The 6,976-nt window shown below is 39.4% G+C and overlaps 1 pseudogene; it reads left to right on the top strand.

Moving 5' to 3' along the window:
- The first annotated feature begins 644 nt into the window (after positions 1 to 644).
- On the top strand, positions 645 to 5,623 carry LOC126601199 (uncharacterized; annotated as a pseudogene).
- Positions 5,624 to 6,976: the final 1,353 nt, after the last annotated feature.

Here is a 6,976-nt window from a genome sequence, read left to right as displayed (position 1 = left end):
GCTTGTAATACTTATGTTTTATCAATTAGTTGTTGTGTTCTGGGAGATTGACACATATAGACACGAGAGCAAATTTGCCTTTAGGTCATTGCACAGAGGGCAAACCTCTCAGTCGGAAAGCTGTCAGAATCGCGGTTAGTTTGTAGTTGTATTCTGATTGTTTTGTGTAAATTTCTTGTGTAATTGTTCTGATACTTTATAATGAATTTTTTTAACAAAATTCTGGCTTTGTTGGGTTAACGCTCAGTTCTTTCACTACTTTCTGAGCAAGAAACAACTGGAATTATTGATGTATTAAAACCTCCTCTAATCTGAAGGGTGCTAGAATTTCGATCTCTATTTCGGATTGGATTCGAATCGAGTGGTGAATCGCTCTGCAGAAACAATTGAAAGCTGAATCAAGATCACGGGGTACGTTTTCATAAAAACATTTTTCGGTTTAGTTTATGCATTTGAGGGCTTGGACAAATGGCAATTGAAGTTCAAATTCAGGCAAAAAATAGAGTAGGAATTAGAAGAGATCAGTAAAATAGACTTCTTTTCTATTTCGTTTCAAATTTTTACTTTACAAGCACAAGCTAAGAAAAATACACAATCATCAGCTTCCTTCTGAATAAGTTAACATTGAAGTTTATAACAGAACATAAGGATAAGAAACCAGAGCTTGTAGGACCTCTGCTTTCAGGTTGATTTATCAATGTCTACCGATCGCGTTGATGATGCTGAACTAATTTTGCGCCTTTCAATTTTTGGATTCAGCCAACTATCTGGCAGTGATCAACTACAGGAGACTGAAGAAGTACGTAATAAACTAGTTCATCAAGGTGATCTAGTTCTCGAGCAACTCCCCGAAGACAGTGAAGATGATTTGAGAGTCGGAACATTCACAGAGCTATTCAAGAAACTTCCCTTCCATGAGCATGTTCTTTTCATTTCCAAAGTTTAAAAAAAAACTCAAGCGCCAAAGGCAATTTGGCGAACTGATTTCTTGGTTCATTACTCAACTAATTTCCAATGAACAACATGAAGTAGGTGGTAAAATTGTTATTGACACAGCTGATTCTGACGAAACCAATGATGAAGATGCCATACTTGGAAAAAAGTGAGGAAGGTTTCAGAATGAGAACGTTCACAAGCCAAGTGGATAAAGTTGTGTTCTTTACCGGAACGCATTTGCTTTCCGAAGTTTCAAACAAATTCTTCTGTGAAAGGAAGTTGCATGACTTGACTCTTTTGTTCAGGCAACTGGGCTCCAAGAACAACTGCTTGATTGGTTGATGGAAACGTACTATTCAAGCAAGTATACCAAAGATAGCATAATCGAGAAACTCTCCGAAGAAAGTGAGGAGGATTTCAGGCTCCAAAGATTTATAAAGCTCTGTACTACGCATCCTTCCCTTTGGGACCAGATTGAAGTTGCAAAGTGGGATCTCACAAGTATGTTGCAAACATCCGATAATAGAGAGAGAATGAAAATCAAACACGATGGTAATTCAGTATCACACTATTCGGGCAAGAATATCGCCTGTGGGCATTCCTGGCTCGAGCACACAGCTCCCCGCTGAGTTGGCACTTTGGTTGACTGTCGAGTTCTTGCTTTGTTTGTCGGGCTGCAAGAAGAGGACAGGGTTAATTCTGAAAGGTGCCTTTGTCGGGCCTTAAGTATAGGCCGTGAGGCTTGCAGTCAAAACTAACTTAAGTGTTGAGGCGTGCCACTGCCATCTCAATATGGCAGATGTGAAATGAGTGGATTTAAGTCGATTACTTGCGCCCCAAGTTACTCTAACTTCTCATTATCAAAGGATTGTCGTGGATGGGTTAAGTCCACATTAGATTCTTGTTTATGCCTTGAGATCAAGGACTTTTGTATATCTTGTATGGTAAAAGGGCAGAGGTCCAGGTCTAATTAAGGCATTAAGTGGATCCACTTTAAGATAGTGAAACCCTTTAATTAAAACCAGAGCCGAGAGTAAGCTAAACTTTGGATCATTAAAAGACCTAAAATGATTTGAATACATACTAGGGAATTCATTACAACACTAGATCTATTAAGTAAAAGACAAAATAAAGGGAATCGGGCAAGATTGAACCTTGTCGGGCAAGGCTGGACCTTTCGCCGTTTCTTTTCTTTGTCACTACAGGGGTCTGAGGGTTTCAAGGGAGAATGGATGACAAATAAAGTTACAAGAGAAATCGATACTAGTTGGTGAGCAGCAGAGCTATTAAACTAGACAAAAGATGGCTTTTGTAAGGGCTGATCCTGAAAAGGATTGAGGTTGAGGGCTGACTACAGCTTCGTATGCAAATCTAGCTTGAGCAGAGTTTGTGTATTTGTTTGTTTGATTGGTTGAGTGTCCTTATCTTTGGGCCATCTAACACGCCCCGACCCTGATATTCCCCGAATACCAGGATAGACACGTGTTGGCCGACACCCGAGGGTGACGAAAGCCATTAATTGATACCAAAGCTAAGAATAAGAAATAAATAAGAGTTAGAAATTTAAAATACAATGAATTAATAATTTAGGAACGTGTTCAGAGCATACAACTAACTAGAGCTCTAAAACAATTAATATAAATTTGAATAAATAAAAGGATGTGGGTCCTACACCGAGAGGACTCGAATATGCCAATGTGAAAGCGTTGACGTCGGGATCGTATGCCTCGATTCTAAATCCTGAAAGGGGGGTGCAAAACAAGGGTGAATGGACCAAGTTTATATACATACATAATACCAAAACAGTTATGAACATACTAACCCCCAAGTTTATATATAAAGAAAACTACTAGCATAATAAGTGATAGGTTTTCTGAAACTCTAGCATGTCATAAGCCATCTCAACAGGTATAATGCGGAAAAACATCATATAAATCATCGCGTGTATCATCTCCTAGATCGTCTCGTAAGCGTAGTGTGCTGCTAGTAAGATCACTGAAATAAATATAACTCCCGGCCCTATGTCAACACCGTGGTCTCTGCACCCGTAGCCAGAGATTACCAACTCCCGGCCCAATGCCTGCTCCATGTTCCTCAGCCCGTAGCTAGGGATTATTTCTCCTGGCCTATCTACCAACACCAGATCCTCGCCCCAGGCAACATAGTGTCCACTAGGTACGCACAAATAGTTACACCCTCATAAATAACCACTTCATAGTATAAAGTCATTCATCATCTATACTATAAAGAGAGGTTTCTAAAACATGTTCTAACATCCTATCGTCATCCATCAGATAGTCTGCCAGTTCATGGTTTTTATAGAAAATACGATATATTAAAATATAGCTCAAAATAGGCCAACAATTAATTCCTCACCAAAAACACGAGACGAAAATCAACATATTCAATAAACATGTTTAACATAAAATCAAATCAGAAACTCGTAAGGCATGCTATTCATTTATACAATTAAACTATAAATCATGTAATTTTAGAAGGGGTCCACTCACAGTACTTAGCCGCCAAAAACTGCGCCACTAGCGAAGACGGAAGTGTCACAATAATTGCCCCTAAGCACATTAATAGTACATTTAGTCAAACTCTACTTAAACGATTGAATTTGGGAAAACGGACATTGGAAACGGGTTCAGGACGTCGAAATTAGCCTAGGAGAGATTTTTGAGCGAAAACCCGAAAAGTCAACCCTAAAGTCAACATTGACCAGGGGTCAACGATCAAACAAGTTTTAGTCTTGAAATCCGGATTAGGGTCTAGGTTTAGGTTAAAAAAGGGTTAAGACCTATTGGGTTTTGGGTTTGGATATATTAGGTACAAAAGGGGTGGTTTAGGCTTAAGCCCAAATCCACACACGGCACATAACACACACACAGGCACATAACACACACACACAATCACACACACACACACACATACTACACAAACACACACACATGCACATCATGCATACGCATGCACGGCATGCACACACACTCGCACGTACAGACGTACACCCACACACATTGTACACTCACACCACACACACATACGCAGCCCACATGCATATAACACACACACACACACATGCACGAGCTAACCATCAAATCCTCTGTAAATAATAAAGGCCTAAGGCCCTTTGGATCATAAGAACTAATAACAAAATGATTACAACAAAACGGGTTGGGTTTTTGGGCTAGTCTAATACAGGCTAACGTCCGTGGGTTACTTGGGAACAGCCTAAAGGCCTGGTGTCACCGAGGAAGAACACCGGAGCTTCTAAAGCTCAGGCCAACTGAAAACAGGGGTTTTAGACCCCGATCTAGGTACCAAATTGAAGAGTGAGACGAGAGGAAGAGATTTATACCTTCTATTAGCCGTGAAACGGCCGGAGGTGATCGGGAATATCCTCGACACCCTCGATTTTGCAGGAGATGGGTTTGGCACACCCAAGGCGATTTCCTTCCAAAAACCTTGTAAAAACAACGATTTAAAGCTTAATATATCTCAACCACGCAACAACCAAGACTAAATTGAGGTAATCTGAAGCTTACCTAACCAGAAAATCAAGGGAACTCGCCGGAGAGTTCCTGGGTTCCACAGTCCCAGCTGCGCCGAGAGAGAAAGGGAAAGGAAGACGAGGTTTGATGATGATAATGGTTGATTTCCTCGTGCAAGTACGCAGTTGGGTGTGTGTTTCTAAGGGGAAAGATGAGAGAGTTGTAGAGAGTTTCGAACAGAGAGAGAGAGAGAGAGATATATATATATATATATATATATATATATATATATATACGGGATAGGGAAGAAGGAGAGGGAGAGAGAGAGAAGGAAAGAAGGGTCACGGGGTGGGGGGATCGAAAGAGAGAAAAGGGAGGTGAGTTAGGATGCTGCCACGTGGCAATTTGGGGTAAAACCACATATAATATGAATAATTGGGGGTGGTTGTAACACCATCTTCCTCCTTTTATAGGTGAATTAGTCTAACTACTTGCAGCTTGGTTCCTGCTCGAAAGCAACTGAGGGGTAGTGACTCATCAGTAATTTACGTACTCTGCCATCCAGAAAGTGCTTTTGGGCTGAGAGTAGGTTGATTTTCATCAAGTGTCACTTTTTTCAAGCCACTAGCCTTTGCATTAAATGTGGAATCATCATTTTGACTTGGGCTGGGCGAATGGGTTTGATGATGGGCCTTCGGGCAGAATCATGTCTTCTTGGTTCTTGTTGGGCTTCTGTTCCTTCGGCCCAAAGTTCAAATATTAACCCAAACACAAACAATAATTCCGCCTCGCGATATGCTGAATTTTACTTTGGTGTGTCGATTATTTGGTTCAAGACATGGTGCACCAACGAACCAAGAAACCCCATTCAAGTACTTCTCGGTGAAGATGAAGAAGGTGACAAAAAGGAGAAACTCTGTGGCGAGAATGAGGAGGATTTCAGACTCCGAAGATTCATCCAGTCGTTTAAACAACTTCAAGTCAGCTCCCAAGTGTATATCGTTAAATATATACGGAAAACGTTACTGGATAATCTGGTTTATTTTTACAAGGACTTTAAAATTGCCAAGGATGTCTACGCGTCTACCTACAGGTTCGAAGAAGATCTTCCCTTTGCTCTTGAATTCATAAAATTGAAAACCCCAAATCTAAAGGGAGGAGGAGGAGCAACCGCGCAACAGACGGGTCGATGATTTGCAACAATGCACAAGTCAATAAATCTCCGAACAAAACTATTTGTACCATATTTAACAACCATGTTATTGGACACAATATAATGCAGGTGCTTCATACATTTTGCATGTACCTTGATCTTCTATCTGTTTACTAATCTAATAAAATTCATTTAAAGTATAAAAAATGTTCTTAAAAATTCCTATTGATTAGCTTATGTTTTGACTAATTAGATTAACAAAATCTTAGTAAAGCTTCAAGTATAATCCCAGCTTCTTCCTTGTTTTTTCGTTTACATCTCACCCTTCATCCTGTGTCCTAAACATGGATTTATGAGGTCCTATTACAACTTAATTAATTATTGTTGGCTATCCCACGTCAGCAAGAGGGAAGAAGAAAAGAAAATTTAAATATGATTATCTTACTTTAACTAATATCAATGTCTTTTGTGATAAAACCCCACACTTTACGGTTTAGGTAAGCATGTGGTAATTTATCAAGTTGGAGACAGTATTGGTGTTGTTGGAAGTGAGGTCCTTGGCCCGTCACTCTGAAGATTCAACATGATATCAAAGCGAGAAGACGAGCTCGTACTGCCACATAATTGGATGGGTCCCCTTTGGCTCCCTGTTTTGGGTGAGTCGTGATGAGTCGATTTTATACTATACATTTTTCCTATTCTTGGTATATTTTAGTAATTATTTTGGTGAGGTTTTGATGCTTTGATATGTATTTTCAATGTAGAACGTGCGAACTTTTTGTAGGCATAAAGTAATCAAATAATGAAATTTTTTAGTAACTCCAATTGAAGTGGTTCGTGAGTCTGTCAAGAAGGTTATGTCAAAATTTCATAATTTTATCCCAAAGCAAGCGAATTAATTTATGTCCAGCACGCAGTGTTGACAAATTGAGCTGCAGAGCTAATAGTGGCGAATTAATTTAATAACCATGTTATTGGACACAATATAATACAGTTGCTTCAAGTTGATTGAACATTTTGCATGTAACTTAATCTTCTATCTGTTTAATGACCGCGTTATCGGACACAACATACATGCCGTTGTTTCAAGCTGATTTTACAATTTGAGTAAATTGTACAAATGGTCCCTCAACTTTAATCAAATTGGAGTAACGGTCCCTCAACTAAAAATCCATTACCTTTGATCCCTCAACTTATCAAAACGTGCATCTATGATCCCTCAACTAAAAATACATTACCATTGGTCCCTGAACTTTAATTCAAGTGGAGAAATGGTCATTTAACTTTAACCCAATTGTAGCAATGGTCCTTCCAATATAACTCGTTTTGACAAATTTTTTGACATAGTCGACGAAAAGAACCATAATTATACACTTGGATGAGTTAAGGGACC

This window comes from Malus sylvestris, chromosome 2, assembly GCF_916048215.2.
Source record: "Malus sylvestris chromosome 2, drMalSylv7.2, whole genome shotgun sequence".
NCBI classification, from domain to species: Eukaryota; Viridiplantae; Streptophyta; class Magnoliopsida; order Rosales; family Rosaceae; genus Malus; species Malus sylvestris.
This window is presented reverse-complemented; position numbering and strand designations above follow the sequence as displayed.